Source organism: Schistocerca serialis, chromosome 5 (genome assembly GCF_023864345.2).
Source record: "Schistocerca serialis cubense isolate TAMUIC-IGC-003099 chromosome 5, iqSchSeri2.2, whole genome shotgun sequence".
In the NCBI taxonomy this organism is placed as follows: domain Eukaryota; kingdom Metazoa; phylum Arthropoda; class Insecta; order Orthoptera; family Acrididae; genus Schistocerca; species Schistocerca serialis.
Window position 1 is genome coordinate 56,252,148 of NC_064642.1, and position 17,316 is coordinate 56,269,463.

The following is a 17,316-nucleotide window of genomic DNA, read 5'->3' on the forward strand; positions in this document are numbered from 1 at the left end:
GTGATGGAGAACAAGGCAGGGCACAGTGGCCGACTGGTGGAGCGGAAGTTGGGAATGCGGTCGAGAGGGGGGGGGGGGGGGAGGGAGGAGGAGAGAGTTATGGGGCGGAGACCTGTCCAAATATTGGTCCCGCACCCCCGCGGCGCCTGCGCACACGCAGACACGCAGCCGCGCGCGGGCGACCACAAATCTTTGGGCGGGTGGCGAGCGCTTCCCATGGCCCGGGCCGCGCCTCCTCCCCGCGCCCTCCCCTCTCGAGGGTCACCTCACCGGCGCGACGCTCTTCCACCGGGACTTCTACGGCGAACCCTCGCCTGAATGCTGCTGCGACTTCAGTTCTGTTGCTGCTTCTTAGGACCTCTGTGCAGCAACTGCAAGTTTCAAAACAGTGATGAAAATGCCGCAGATCAGTTTTCCATTTCAGATGATATTTCATCGTTAACTTCGTATACGGGACGTTTAGCATCTTGCTGACGACGAGATGCCGCAGAGAGTGGCAAATCACTGGCCAAATGCTTGATTGTCAGATCGGGTGAATTTAAAATTCGGTGTAACAGAGTTAACCTGTTACTTGTTTTCCCACACTCTTTGATGAACAGTATACTGAGATTATCAGAATTTAGTGCTACACACTCAGTGACGTTACCAACAGCATTCTTACCGAAACTTCGCCTTTCGCGGGCAACTGCTCTACAAGCTGAGCTACCCACGACTCTCGCCCCGTCCACACAGCTTTACTTCTGCCAGTACCTCTTCTCCTACCCAGCTTCTGTAAAATTTGGAAGGTAGGAGACGAGGTACTGGCAGAAGTAAAGCTGTGAGGACGGGGCGTGAGTCGTGCTTGGGTAGCTCAGTTGGTAGAGCACTTGCCCTCTAAAGGCAAAGGTCCCGAGTTATAGTCTCGGTCCGCCCACAGTTTTAATCTTCCAGGAAGTTTCATATCAGCGCACACTCCGCTGCAGAGTGAAAATCACATTCTGGGTCCAGCGTTCTAACCGTTGTAACAAGAATGAACTGTTGTGTACAGCTTACAGAGTTCTTTCACTGTTAGTTGGTTGATTGTTACCATCTAAGAAGTCTGCACGCGAAGCTTCAACCATCCTGGCAAACGAGAGGACGTCGTTTAGCACTTCACACTTCAAACCATAAGCAGACGAAGCATCCATCATACAGATTTCAGGAACTATCGAGGACAGAAATCATTGAGACGAATCGGGATTCTTTTATCTGCATAACCATAAAAAACAACATATTGTCAGAATGAGATTTTCACTCTGCAGCGGAGTGTGCGCTGATATGAAACTTCCTGGCAGATTAAAACTGTGTGCCCGACCGAGACTCGAACTCGGGACCTTTGCCTTTCGCGGGCAAGTGCTCTACCAACTGAGCTACCGAAGCACGACTCACGCCCGGCACTCACAGCTTTACTTCTGCCAGTACCTCGTCTCCTACCTTCCAAACTTTACAGAAGCTCTCCTGCGAACCTTGCAGAACTAGCACTCCTGAAAGAAAGGATATTGCGGAGACATGGCTTAGCCACAGCCTGGGGGATGTTTCCAGAATGAGATTTTCACTCTGCAGTGGAGTGCGCGCTGATATGAAGCTTCGTGGCAGATTAAAACTGTGTGCCCGACCGAGACTCGAACTCGGGACCTTTGCCTTTCGCGGGCAAGTGCTCTACCAACTGAGCTACCGAAGCACGACTCACGCCCGGCACTCACAGCTTTACTTCCGCCAGTACCTCGTCTCCTACCTTCCAAACTTTACAGAAGCTCTCCTGCGAACATATTGTCAATATATACTGCAACTAATATGACTGTTCGGCGAAAGGAGTGTAAATTTGATCTCCACGGATTGCAAGTGGGAACGGCCTTGCCGCAGTGGATACACCGGTTCCCGTGGGACCACCGAAGTTAAGCGCTGTCAGGCGTGGTCGGCACTTGGATGGGTGACCATCCAGGCCGCCATGCGCTGTTTTCGGGGTGCACTCAGCGTCGTGATGCCAATTGAAGAGCTACTCGACCGAATAGTAGCGGCTCCGGTCAAAGAAAACCATCATAACGACCGGGAGAGCGGTGTGCTGACCACACGCCCCTCCTATCCGCGCCGGCCGGAGTGGCCGACCGGTTCTAAGCGCTACAGTCTGGAACCGCGCGACCGCTACGGTCGCAGGTTCGAATCCTGCCTCGGGCATGAATGTGTGTGATGTCCTTAGGTTAGTTGGGTTTAACTAGTTCTAAGTCCTAGGGGACTGATGACCTCAGATATTAAGTCCCATAGTGCTCAGAGCCATTTGAACCTCCACTGAGGATGACACGGCGGTCGGATAGTCCAGTTACGCCACTCGTGGCCTGACGACGGAGTGCTTTTTACGGCTTACAAGTTGTCCATGAACAGATGCATCATACTGACAAATGATAGGCGTATCTCTCTCCCTCCCTCCCCCCCCCCTTTCTCTCTCTCTCTCTCTCTCTCTCTCTCTTTTTCTCTTGCTATTTCTCTTCCTCTCATAGTATGTCAAGCGATGTTTCCAGATCGTTGAACAGCAGCTGTACTGAATGATCGCTTAATGTATGATTAACAAAGCTCCCCTTCCAATAAACGAAGATAATAATTCCTCATACTTCTACTTTTTGGCTTGCTGCTGAACGATAACAAGGGAAAAAAGGTAGGAAGAAAAAAACAGCTCTAAATTACAAGTCAAATAATTTATATTTTGATTTAAGCCCAACTGAGGTCTTACAGTAAGGTTTGAACGTCCACTCCATTGTTCAAATGGTTCAAATGGCTCTGAGCACTATGGGACTTAACATCTACGGTCATCAGTCCCCTAGAACTTAGAACTACTTAAACCTAACTAACCTAAGGACATCACACAACACCCAGTCATCACGAGGCAGAGAAAATCCCTGACCCTGCCGGGAATCGAACCCAGGAACTCGGGCGCGGGAAGCGAGAACGCTACCGCACGACTACGAGCTGCGGACCACTCCATTGTAGTTCACTTGCTTTCAGTCTATCTAATCTATTAGATCCGCGGTACGGCTGATAAGAAACGTAATTAATGCTGGTAGAGAACGACACCATGTCACCGACGCCAGCATGAAGTGACCATACAGGTGGCGCTAAGTAAACATATACTGAAAAGGAATAATGGAAGTCATTTAATACCAATATTCGTAACAGAAGCAACTGAATCGGTATTACACCCGAGTTGGAGTACTGGAGCTCTATCAAGCTATCCACAAGCTGTCTTCGATTGATGTTTCAGAAGGAAATCCATCTACACTCGGTGATATAGTGTACACCGGGTGGTCAGAAATAGCCTGAAAAACTTGTAAGGTAGTTGTAGGACAGGTTGTGTCGAGAAACATTTTTTTTTAAATCTATATTTTGCTCCGTTTCCGATGCAACTGGCAGTCACGTTAGCCAATGGGGTCGTTGTGCGCACGAGACTGCTCAGTAACCTAACCTCTCACCTAACCTGGCTCGAGTACGACCCTCACAACCGTCCCATCTCCAATTTTTGTATCGCTCTCTTGTTCAGTTTCAGGAAACCAAACGAAGAGTCCGTTTGGCGACACCGCTTCTGGAGAGCCGCTTGAATTACCGCGCGCAATAGTCTCATTGGGTAACTTTATCAACTCGGAAATGGCGCACCGTATCTAATTTTTTTCTTAACAACTATTTCTTACCACAGCCTACCTGGCAACACGCCTACAAGCTTTTCTGAAATTATCTAACGCACGACATTCTGTCACAACCTAGGAATCTATGGCAGTCTGTTTCTTTTTAAAAACCTACAAAATTACACATTATATTTTCCAAAATTTTCAATTTAATTCAAATTTTAAAAAATACTCGACTGTCACTTATGTCGTTCTCTGTAACTTCTGATGCCTTTATTATTCTGCACTGAATGACAACATGCCGAGATTGAGAGACACTGCATTGTATTCGGAAGCAGCCGAGTAAAAAAACCTCCTGTTCATCTCGATTTATTTTTTCTGTTGTTTGCCTAATCCATTTCAAGCAATTGCTAGGTTGCTTCCTGTCTTTTCAGGTTTTGTTAATCGGACGAGTCAAATAGCTAGCGTTACGACAATCGCTACAGCGTCTGTTATTTAGTTTTTATATTGAGTAAGTTTCCTATCTGTTATGACTGGTTAATACTGTGTGCCGGGTCGGGACTCGAACCTGGGAAAACGGGGTTCCGAGTTCGATTGTCGGCCGGGTCGGGGATTTTCTCCGTCCGCGGACTGGGTGTTTGCGTTGTCCTCATCATTTCGTCAGTATTCGGGAAAATGGCGAGACAGGACAGTGAAAAAGGTTGGAAATTTGTATGGGCCCTGGTCACTACAGTGCTGAACGCTCCACAAACCAAAACCGTCATCATCATCGAACCTGGGACCTTTGCTTTTCGTCTGTAAGTGCTCTCCTGACCGAGCTATCCAAGTGGAAATCACGACCAGGCCTTATAGGTTTCCTTCCGCCAGTACCTCATCTCTAGATTTCCAAACTTCACAGTAGTTCCTTTACTGCTCTGCGGCGCTAGCACTCCTGGGAGAAATGATATAGAGGAGACACAGCTTAGGCGCAGCCGGGTGGTGACTCGAAATTGGACACCTCGGTTGGTAGAGCACCTGCCCGCGAAAGGCAAAGGATCCATGTTCGAGTCCCAGTCCGGTAAACAAGTTTTAATTTGTCAGGAAACTTCAAATCAGCGCACACTCCACTCGAGAGTGAAAATTCATTCTGGAAACAATCCCCCATGCTATGGCTAAGCCATGTCTTCGTAATATCCTTTCTTCCAGGAGTACTAGTCCCGCAAAGCAGCATGAGAATTTCTGTGAAACTTGGAAAGTAGGAGATGAGGACGGGTCATGAGTGGTGCTGGAATAGTTCAGTCGTTAGAGCACTTGCCCTCGAAAGGCATAGGTCTCAGGTTCGAGTCTCGATCTGGCACACGGTTTTCATCAGCCACGAAGTTTCGGTAGAATAACTGTTACGAAAAGGGCAGTTATGGTGTAATCGGATTAGCAGACGTTCGAAGTGCCCCTTTTAGGCGCAGGTGCAGTAGAGAGAAGGTGGCGACCCTCTCCCTCTCGCTCTGCCGGGAACAATGTTGCAGCGCCTTCTCAGAGGCTACCGCACTTGTCGGCGCGCTATACCGCCGCTCCGTGAAAGCGGCGTCTCTTTCTCTCCGCGGCGCCGCGCTGTACCAGTGTGCTGTATATGCGCCCGGCGACCGACCTCGGGTCCTACACTACACGGTCCCTGAACACGGATAACGAGGTCGATCGCAGCCATACATAAGCTGCGCACTCGATCGAAACGTGTCTGCCGGACAATTTAATACCTCCACCGCCCTCTCTCAGCAAAAATAATACTTTTCGCGTTACAGAACCCGTTTCTACGTGTCTGTAAACGTTATACGCCGAGGATTTACTATTATCCCGATAGAGAGAATATTATCCGACTGTCTCTGGAGAAATACGAGATGTACCTAGGCCTCTGAACGAGTGCTTTCTATGTGTGAATCAAGCAGTTCTCTCCAGGCACCTTGCACAGCTTTCTTAGTGCAATAAACACCTCGTAGGCATCTCATTTCGAAAAAAGGCAACAAGAATTTGGTTGCGAAAACCGTTGGATAGCAAGTACTAAGAAAAACGCTCTTTCATTCTTTACCGTTACTCTTTCAAGAGATCCGCAAGTGTTGCTCTCTGCAGTGTGCGACCGGTCGGGTTGTTTGGGAATGTACGTGTGGTGTGGATGACAATATGAAATACTATGTCCCTCACCAAATCGCCGAAAATTAAAGTTCTAAGCTTTTCACCAGTTCTATACCAGCTCGGAGCCCTCACGCGCTACTGCACAAAAAGATGTACACACGCAATGCACAGCACGAACACTTCGATTGGCCCCCGTAAACGTGGTTGGACTTACAAGTTTGGCTACGTTTCATCTATGGGGCGCCAACGCACATTTATCACAATATACCCAATGTTACACAGAGGTGTTTAATATAAATGTAGGCAGGATTTGCAAAGCAAAAATCACTTTCGCGTACACGTATTTTTTTAAAGTATCACTAATTCGAGTTTATTTCCAATAAGAACATAGAAAAATCGAGAGTCAGAGTTTACCATAAATTAATTTCAGAGCCTGATCGAGTTTATTAAGATCTTTGCGCCGGGTGAATAAACCACGATTAACTGCGTGAGTTATCCTTCGGAAACCGTTGAAGTTTCACACTACATCAAACTACTTGAAACCTTCAAGTGCAGCTTGTATCACACGCAACCCAAAAAGTGACAAGTTCATTAGATGACGAAAAATATCTCTGTCCGAAAGTAGGAACTAGCGGCTGTGTCGCCGCTCATGAGATAAAACTTTCTCCTAACACAGCCTGACTGCCTCCAACGGCGTCCGAACCTAGACTCACCACCAAATTACCGCAGTTCACCCACGAAACCTCGGTCAAGTACTACTGAAGTCTGTTAAAGTACTGAACAAGAAAACTGCTGAAATTCTTAATTTTAATCTTTTATACACATATGATGCATCAGATCACACGAAAATTTTCCGTAAAATATTATGCTGTTATCAGTTTTCTTTTATTTACCTAGTTTATTCATAAACAATAATTTCTATGGTTTACCTGCGTTTTCGGACATATAAGTGTAAATATAAGCAAATAATTTAAATTATATATTAAATAATTTCCTTTATATTTAAAGTTTGCAGTGCTGCCGCTACTTTTAATATTTCTCTATTTATTTAGTAAAAACAGTCGTTTTTAATTGTGCGAAATCCACTTTTCGGGCTCTCATTTAAATATGTGAGAATAATTTCAGTAAATCTACTATCACAGTCCGATACAGTTCTACGAGATGTATACGTAGTCACTTCGTTTGTTGCAGTCGGATAATGCTTGTCGAGATATTGACTTTTACAGTTCAGGAAATATTTATAAAATTTAATTTACAATAAGTTATAAACTAATGCAGATATCTTCACATGCGTAATCGTCCATCTTTTCCGCTTCAAATGGGCCTAGTGACTCTTCAGTGACACATACGGCTCAGTCTTTATTAATTTTTCGGTGTAAGCTTTAATTCTGCAATGGAAGCGAGAAGCGGCCATGAGGAACGAGCAGCCATTGTGCTGCCCAACGGAAGGGTTTTCTAGGTCGCGCGGTCACCTTAGCGGCCTGTGGAAGTGCAGAGACAACCCCATCTGTGGAGCATAGTCCGAAACTGGCCCTGCACGTGCTCCTGCCCAGCTGATTTCAGCTGTCAACACGAATATGACCCGAACGTAGCCGCCGCCTGCGTGTCAGCTGTCGCGTGTTTGTGACTGAATAAAGTGTCTCTTTCCTTTACAATACGCTGTCATGTTACAAGTGATATTCTTTTTCCCATGTTCAATACATGTGAACTCTGGCACAGTCTATACAAATAAACGCAACGAAAATACCAAAACCTAGTAAAAGATTCACCTTAAGTTAAAAGTTTTTATAGGTATCATATACTCGTAGAATTGTCTTTACGGTACATCAAGCCGACAGAAAATTTGGCTAATTTAGATACAGCGAGGAGAGATGCATTATACTAAATATACAATACTCTTGAGCTTTAGCCTGATGGCCGTCTGTAACTGATTATCTTCATAAAAGCGAGATTCTACCGTTGCGCAGAGTTTACAATACAAAGGACCCGCCTGCAAGTATGTTCAGTGCGTTGTAAACGTGAACCGATACCAGTTCGCAGATGGAGAGAGTGTCACCATTCACAAGTTATAATTATTTTGTCCGTGATGGCTGACCCGGAATTATTTTAAATTGTCGCAATTTCAGCTAATGAGCGTTTTATCTACTCGTAATTAGTGTCAGGTTCAGGAATACTTTTCATGTGCAGTTTAGATGTAGCGACCCCCTTACCCAGTGTGGCCTCCGACCCACCTTTTCCACCAAAGACAAACTCCTTAACCTCGTTCACCTTCTCTCCCTCCAGCTTAACTCCCGTCGCTCCTCCATTTTTGTTTCCCTCGACCTCCAAAATGCCTCTGATCGTGTATGGCATCCCGGTCTCCTCTTTAAACTCCAAACCTACGCCTTGCCTATCAATTTTGTCCGGCTGGTCGCTTCCTTCCCCTCGCGCCGTCCTTCTTATTTCACCCTCCACAACACCAACTCCCGTATCCTTTATCCCACTGCTGGCGTCCCCCAGGGCTCCGTTCTCTCCCCTCTCCTTTATCTCTTGTACACAACTGATACGCCCAAGCCACCCCCACCTGTCCACCTTCTCCAATATACTGATGACACCGCCTTCCTGGCTCTCTATCCTACCCTTCAATGGTCCCAATGCACCCTCCAAACCAACCTTGACCAGTTCACCACTTGGTGTAACCGGTGCTTCCTTCATCTCAACCCCTCCAAAACCCAGGCAATCATCATAGGCCACACCACCCACTCCTTCCGGCTCCATGATTTCTACCTCACCCTTGATGGTCGTCCCATCCAGCTCACCCCCACCCTGAGATACCTTGGCCTCACTCTCGACCATCAACTCACCTGGACCACTCACCTCCCGAACATCCAGCAGGAAACCCATTTCCACCTCTGCCTCCTGAAACTCCTGTCTGGCTGGACATGGGGATTGCATCTTTCCACCATCCTCCACACCTACAAATCCCTCATCTGTCCTACCCTCTGTTATGCCAGCATTGCTTTTACAAGATCCTCCAAATCCTCGAATGCCATGCACTCTGCCTTGCCTTCCGTATCCGCCTTCCTTCCCCCACATGGCTCCTGTATGAACTCACCCCCTTCCCCCACCTCCTCCTTTTCCTCCAACATCTCCACATCCTTTACACTGTCTGCAGGCTTGTTCCCCCCCACCCCCAGGTTTCCTCCTTCCTCTCCACCCCCCGCCTGTTGCCACGCCTCTATTGCTGTATCCCTTCCTCTCTCCACCTCCACACTTTCCATCTCCTTCATCAGGGCAGTTTCCAGCACCTCCCGCTCCTGGATGTTGTACTTCACCGTGACATATACCCTTCCTTCCAACTGTAATCTGGCCTTGTTCCCCCCCCCCCCTCTCTAGGGCCCCCCTTTTCCTCTCCCCTCCTTCCCCTCCCCCCCCCCCCCGGAGTCCCTGCACCCCATCCTCGCCTCTTTCCCTCCCCGGCCCTCTTCGGCGCGCTCCCCGCCCGTTTCCCCCCCTCTCTTCCCCTCCCTCCCTTCTTCCCTTCTCCCTCATCTCCTTGCGCCTGGAAGATCCTCCGTTTTGCATATCATCATCAGTGTGCTACATCACTGTTGTGTGATTTTAATTGTGTGTTGGACTTGTACATAGTGTTACTGTTGGTGATTGTTATGTGCTATGACATCTGTCGATACTTTTAAGTTCCTGCCATACTTCGCCTTGTGTTCTTTTAATTTTCCCAGTGTGTGGTTTCTGTGTGCACTACTTTTTTACGGTTTTTATCCCCATTTTACAGTCGTCCCCTTTTTGCCTATTGTCTTCCATAATGTTCCCCCCTTGTTTATATCTATGTACACCATGTTCTCTCCTTTACATAATTTTTAAATGCCTTCTATTGTATGTTATATGTCTTTCAGCTGAACAGCAGAGCATTGCTGTTGCCAGCCCACCTCGATGGGGAATTGAAAAACAATAAAGAAAAAAAATGTAGCGGCGAACACCAGGAACAGAACATATTGTCATGCATAATACGGTGTAGCAAAAACGTTGGGCAGGTAGAACAGATTCGAGTCGCTCCCAGATTGGTAGATAAAGGTCCCGTTCGGTTGTTTTCAAAGGAATGTTGTACCGTCGTTTCTGCAAAATAGTGGCCACTTCAGGAGGCGATGATGGAGGTGGGCAGCGATCACGCACCCTTCTCTCCAAAGAACACCACAAAGGGTAGATAATACTGGGATCTGGCGACTATAGTGGCCAGGCGCGATGCGGCAATTCATTCCAGTTCTCACAAAATCAGTCCTGCACGGTGCAGCTGTGTGAACAAGGACCTTTTGGTCTTGCAGCGCGGTATCACCATTGGTAACAAAACTGTTCCATGGGATAGACGTGATCAGCCGAAATGCCTACATAACCCTTCGCAGCAATAGGACGTTGGACGTTGCTCGACATTCATAGGTCCCACGGAATACCTCTACATGGCTGCCCATATCATTATCGAACCCCCTCCCCCCCCCCCCCGCCCTCGCTCCCCCGCCCCCCCTCCCCCACGTGTTTCACTCTCGGGAAGTATACACGGCCAGAGGTTGGAAACAATGAGAAGAAAGAGTCGTTCGACCAAGTGACTTTCTTCCATTGCTCCACAGTCCATGTCCGGCGCGACGCTTTCCTGCCATGGGCGCCTGCATCACATACGAGTGGTTCTGGAATTCTCGAATTCCAGCCCGCCATGTGATTCCTTACTGACACGAATCACGAGTGCGACACTCGGTTGGGTAGTGACTTTTGCAGCCGTCGTCTCACTTTTCGTTACAATCCGCTTTAACGACCGCCCGTCACGATCATTCAACCCACACTTTTGTCCACCTTGTGAGTTAGCGGATTTTCTTTTTCCGCTTTCCTAGTATGCGGTACCATAGCCGGCCGGTGTAGCCGAGGGGTTCTAGGCGCTACAGTCCGGAACCGCGCGACCGCTACGGTCGCAGGTTCGAGTCCTGCCTCGGGCATGGATGTGTGTGATGTCCTTAGGTTAGTTAGGTTTAAGTAGTTCTAAGTTCTAGGGGACTGATGAACTCAGAAGTTAAGTCCCACAGTGCTCAGAGCCATTTGAACCATTTTTTTGAAGCACCATAGGAGCACCAACAATTTGACCACATTCTGAGTTACTTAGCTCCGACATAATGCGTTCACAACTGTACAGAGTACTGTTTTGACTACAACGAACACCAAGTCTTGCGGGCGTTTCACTTGTTTTGTGAGACGCTATGCTACACTGAAGCGCCAAGCCACTGGTATAAGCATGCGTATTCAAATACAGAGATATCTAAACAGGCAGAATACGGTGCTGCAGTCGACAACACCTATATAAGCCAACAACTGTCCGGCGCAGTTGTTACATCGGTTAATTGTGCTACAATAGGAGATTATGAAGGTTTAAATGTGTTTGAACGTGGTGTTACAGTGGACGCACGAGCGATGGGATACAGCATCTCCGAGGTAGCGATGAAGTGGGAATTTTCCCGTACGACCACTTCACGAGAGTACCGTGAATATCATAAAATCGGTAAAACATCAAATCTCCGACATCGCTGCGGCCGGAAAAAGATCCTGCAACAACGGGACCAACGACGACAAATGTGTCAATTCCTAAGGGACCAAACTGCTGAGGTCATCGGTCCCTAGCATTACACACTACTTAAACTAACTTATGATAAGAACAACACACACATCCACGCCCGAAGGAGAACTCGAACCGAGCGGACACTCCGCGCGGCGGCTGAAGAGAATCGTTCAGCACGACAGAAGTCAACCCTTCCGCAAATAGCTGCAGATTTCAATGCTGGGCCATCAACAAGGATCACCGTGTAAGCCATTGAACGAAACATGATCGATATGGGCTTTGGGAGACGAAGGCCCACTCGTGTATCCTTGATGATTGCACGACACAAATCTTTACGAGTCGCCTGGGCCCGTCAACACCGACATTGGACTGCTGATGACTGGAAACAAGTTGTCTGGTCGAATGAATCTCGTTTCACATTGTATAGACCGGATGGACGTGTACGGGTGCGAAGACAACCTCATGAATCCATGGACCCTACATGTCAACAGGGGACTGTTCTAGCTGGCGGAGGCTCTGTAACGGTGTGGGGCGTGTGCAGTTCTAGTGATAAGGGACCTCTGATACGTTTACGTACGACCCTGGCAGGTGACACGTACGTAAGCATCCTGTCTGATCACCTGCGTTCAGCCGTGCCCATTGTGCATTCCGACGGACGTGGCCAATTCGAGCAGGACAATGCGACACCCCGCACGTCCAGAATTGCTACAGAGTGGCTCCAGGAACACTTTTGAGTTTAAACACTCCCGCTGGTTACCAAAATCCCCAGACATTGTTTACCATATCTGGGATGCCTTGCAACGTGCTTTTCGGAAGGGATCTCCACCGTCTTGTACTCTTACGGATTTACTGGCAACCCTGCAGGATGCATGGCGTCAGTTCCCTCCCAGCATACTTCAGACATAAGTCGAGTTCATGCCACATTGTGCTGCACCACTTCTGCGTGCTTGGGGGGCCTAAACGTATTACACTACTGGCCATTAAAATTGCTACACCACGAAGATGCTGTGATATGCAAACGTTTAGCTTTTCAGAACATTCACACAAGGTTGGCGCCGGTGGCTACACCTACAACGTGCTGACATGAGGAAAGTTTCCAACCGATTTCTCATACACAAACACCAGTTGACCGGCGTTGTCTGGTGAAACGTTGTTGTGATGCCCCGTGTAAGGAGGAGAAATACGTACCATCACGTTTCCGACTTTGATAAAGGTCGGATTGTAGCCTATCGCGATTGCAGCTTATCGTATCGCGACTTTGCTGCTCGCGTTGGTCGAGATCCAATGACTGTTAGCAGAATATGGAATCAGTGGGTTCAGAAGGGTAATATGGAACGCCGTGCTGGATCGCAACCGCCTCGTATCACTGGCAGTCGAGATGACAGGCATCTTATCCGCATGGCTGTAACGGATCGCGCAGCCACGTCTCGATCCCCGAGTCAACAGGTGGGGACGTTTGCAAGACAACAACCATCGGCACGAACAGTTCAACGACGTTTGCAGCAGCATGGACCATCAGCTCGGAGACCATGGCTGCGCTTACCCTTGACGCTGCATTACAGACAGGAGCGCCTGCGATGGTGTACTCGACGACGAACCTGGGTGCACGAATGGCAAAACGTCATTTTTTCGGATGAATCCAGGTTCTGTTTACAGCATCATGATGGTCGCATCCGTGTTTGGCGACATCGCGGTGAACTCACATTGGAAGCGTGTATTCGTCATCGCCATGCTGGCGTATCACCCGGCATGATGGTATGGGGTGCCATTGGTCACACGTCTCGGTCACCTCTTGTTCGCATTGACGGCACTTTGAACAGTGGAAGTTACATTTCAGATGTGTTACGACCCGTGGCTCTACCCTTCAATCGATCCCTGCGAAACCCTACATTTCAGCAGGATAATGCACGACCGCATGTTGCAGGTCCTGTACGGGCCTTTCTGGATACAGAAAATGTTCGACTGTTGCCGTGGCCAGCACACTCTCCAGACCTCTCACCAATTGAAAACGTCTGTTCAATGTTGGCCGGGCAACTGGCTCGTCACAATACGCCAGTCACTGCTCTTGATGAACTGTGGCATCGTGTTGAAGCTGCATGGGCAGCTGTACCTGTATACGCCATCCAAGCTCTGTTTGACTCATTGCCCAGACGTATCAAGGCTGTTATTACGGCCAGAGGTGGTTGTTCCGGGTACTGTTTTCTCAGGATCTATGCACCCAAATTGCGTGAAAACTTAATCACATGTCAGTTCTAGTATAATATATTTGTCAAATGAATACCCGTTTATCATCTGCATTTCTTCTTGGTATAGCAATTTTAGTGGCCAGTAGTGTAGTCAGTCAAGTGTATGAGTTTCTTTGGCTCTTCAGTGTATAATGATGGTAGTAGGTCCACCCTGCTATGCTTCATCGTGTATTCATGTCAGAATCAATGCAACTGCTGAAGTGCTGGTTTTAGGGACGTTCGCGTCACGTGGGGAGGCGCTGGTGAGTACGGGCCACGTGCCGGCAGGCGGCGGCCGCACGCGGATGCGCGCCACGTCCACGTCCGCCGGACCGCGTCCATTGTTCCAGCGGCACCTCGGCACCTCGGCGCCCGCCGGCGTTGCTATTCGCCGCGTGGCGCCTCCAGCCAGCCACCCACGCATGCGGGCGTGCGTACCTGAGCGCGCCCGGCGCTTTCCGCGGCACGCCGAGGCCGCGGCGGGCACCGCGCTGACACGCGCCGCCTCCTTCGTGCCTTCGGACGTCGCTCCTGTCGAGAGATATCGAAGCCTCGTGGTGTACGTGTTTCCTCCAGGAAACCGTGTGGGACGATCCAGAGAAAAGGAATGGCTCGCTTTTATCATTTTCGTTCTGTCATTCAAGATCAGATCTCGTGGTCTCCGACAAATACCGGCTTTCTATTTTTGAAATTACATCTCAGATTTTCAGCCAATAGGTATTGTTAAAGCGTTGAAGCGCTGTAACAAATATGTCTGAAAAGGCCGGGCGCAGAATCACATTTGGTGGCGGGAGGGGGGGGGGGGCGTATGTGAGCTAGGAACAAGGAGTAGAACGTTTTCGGTTTAGCATGAACCAGCGCCCGTTTGTTCAGCCATTCGAACATCTGACTTGCTGTAGCTATACTGTAGTAATATCTGCCGTTCCGCAAGGTAGTGTCACACGCCCTCTGCTGTTCCTGATTTATATAAACAATTTAGGTGATAATCTGAGCAGCCCCCTTAGATTGTTTGCCAATGACGCAGTAATCTATCGTCTAGTAAAATCATCATCAGACGATCAATTCCACTTACTAAATGATCTAGCGAGAATTTCTGTATGGTGCGAAAAGTGACAATTAGCACTAAACAAAGAAATGTGCAGGGTCATCCATATGGGTACTAAAAGAAATCCTATAAATTTGGGTATACGATAAATCGCACAAATCTAAGGGCTGTAAATTCGACAAAATACCTAGGAATTACAACTGCGAGCAACTTAAATTGGAAAGACCACATAGACAATATTGCGCGGAAGGCGAAACAAAGTCTGCGCTTTGTTGGCAGAACACTTAGAAGGAGACAGCCCACATTACACTTGTCCCTCCTCTGCTGGAATATTGCTGCGCGGTATGGGATCCTTACCAAGTAGGTCTGACGGAGGACATCGAAAAAGGGCAAAGAAGGGCAGCTCGTTTCGTGTTATCGCACAATGGGGGTGCGAGTGTCACTGATATGATACGCGAGTTGGGGTGGCAGTCACTGAAACAAAGGCGGTTTTCTTTGCGACGAGATCTATTTGCGAAATTTCAATCACTTACTTCCTCTTCCGAATGCGAAAATATTTTGTTGACACCCACCTACGCAGGGAGAAATGATCGTCATAATAAAATAAGAGAAATCAGAGCTCGAACGGAAAGATTTAGGTGTTCCTTTTTCCCACGCGCCATTCGAGAGTGGAATGATACAGAAGTAGTATGAAAATGGTTAGATGAACGCTCTGCCAGGCACTTAAGTGTGAATTGCAGAGTAACCATGTAGATGCAGATTAAATTATCAAGTAAATTTTGAACGACTAAGAGGAGCTGGCGAACAGACAAATTATGCGAATCGATTAATCCCCTTTGCACAAATTTTAATTGGGCTGAAATTAATGTCCAGCCAATGACAGCATTTTTATGTGCGCCGTTCGGATTTTTCGTGCAAAATCATGCAAAAACACGTTTTTTTCTGGTATGTTTTGAAGCACGGGACTTCTATACCTTAAACTTGCTCGGATTAGTTCAAACTTTACACGACGGTAGATAAATGCCGAACATCAAAACCACTTTTTTTTTTCAACCGTCTTTATCCGTTGTGCAAATACGATCATTTAAAGTCGACCTTTATTTAGTACGTAAAATTCTTTTTTACTTTAATTGAATGCAAGAAAAAGGGAGAATAAAATAAAATAAAAAAATTGCATTACGATAAAATTGAAAGCTGGGTATCAAAAATCAATCTTCATTCTGATTTGACGCCCAAAAAACAAGTTTCTTCTGAGTTTTCTTACGCGCCACACTTCTATGTTTCAAATTTGTGCCAGTCGGTTCAAATCTTGTGAGAAGGTAGGCAAATATATGCAATTAATGTTCGTCCCGTTGGTTTGTGAAAGCTTTATCAGTTGCCACGATATTAGCGACATGATGAAAGAGAATAAAAGAAAGCCAATAGTGGACCAGTCATCGCCCGAGACAACAAAAAACTACATCGGTTGCCAAGCTATGGCGGTCTAATGCCAAAATTATGGTAGAGTAAAAGTTAGGAACCAAAATGAAAATGCTTCTATCATAGCAAGAAAAAGCGATTATATCCTGGGCAGAGTTAAAGCACTCCGTCTTCAAGCCACGAGTGGCCTACCGGGACCATCCGACCGCCGTGTCATCCTCGGTGGAAGATGCGGATAGGAGGGGCGTGGGGTCAGCACACCGCTCTCCCGGTCGTTATGATGGTATTCTTGACCGAAGCCGCTATTATTCGGTCGAGTAGCTCCTCAATTGGCATCACGAGGCTGAGTGCACACCGAAATATGGCAACAGCGCATGGCGGCCTGGATGGTCACCCATCCAAGTGCCGGCCACGCCCGACAGCGCTTAACTTCGGTGATCTCACGGGAACCGGTGTATCCACTGCGGCAAGACCGTTGTCTGTCCCGGGCAGAGTTAGGAATGTGAAGAAGGGGACAGCTTCAAATACATTTAAATCAAAACATCTTGACATGTTAGCGGTTTCATATGAGTTAACCCCACTTCCCCAGCGTGGTGAGCTCTTCAGGTGCAAGGTGTTGACCAACTGCATGTTCCAATTTATATAGGCTAAGTCCCTGTTTCTGATTTAAGTCTCTCTGAAGCTGCCAGTTAAGTCTAGAAGCTAGTTTCCTTCTTTTAAATCCCTAATTCTGCCCGGGACATATTCGCTCTTTTTTGTGCTATGACAGCATCTTTCCTTCTGTATTATTAAAAATCGGACGTACTTTTAGCAGCGCTGTAAAAACTAACTTTTAACTGGCTGATTGTCCACCGTTTCCCGGTTACATATTTTTATGTCATCCCTTCCCACTCCTGCCTCAAGCGCCGAGAGATCCATAGGAGCCAGATGAAAAATCAAGAAACTATGGATTCAACACTATTGTCAGTCTTTCGATTATTTTCACATGTCATCTTCCCGCCTTTCCAGTCCCTACTTCCGGCGATTCTCGGGGCGTCTTACTCCACCTGAATATTTTTCCAGACGTCATATTCGTACCTAGTTCAGTTGAAATAGCTCCAGCCGTTCGAGATTTGTGTGTTCTCAACCTCCAGCCCCAGAAATAATACAGCTGAGTACGTCTGAAGCCGGAGGTAATTTTCTTCTATTGCTAAATTGTATATGTGCCACGTTTGGTTTAAGTTATGCCAGGCGTTCCAGAGCTATGTTGGAACACAAGCAATAAATAAAAACATACACATGGTAAGACAGCTAAGAAAGGCC

General features: G+C 47.6%; 1 protein-coding gene and 1 pseudogene across 1 annotated transcript in view; both read right to left on the bottom strand.

Annotated features, from left to right (window-relative positions):
* Nucleotides 1-17,316, bottom strand: part of LOC126481742 (mushroom body large-type Kenyon cell-specific protein 1-like) — a 234,457-nt gene that overhangs the window by 130,472 nt on the left and 86,669 nt on the right. The gene's annotated exons all lie outside the window — the stretch shown is intronic.
* On the bottom strand, nt 16,377-16,494 carry LOC126482824 (5S ribosomal RNA; annotated as a pseudogene).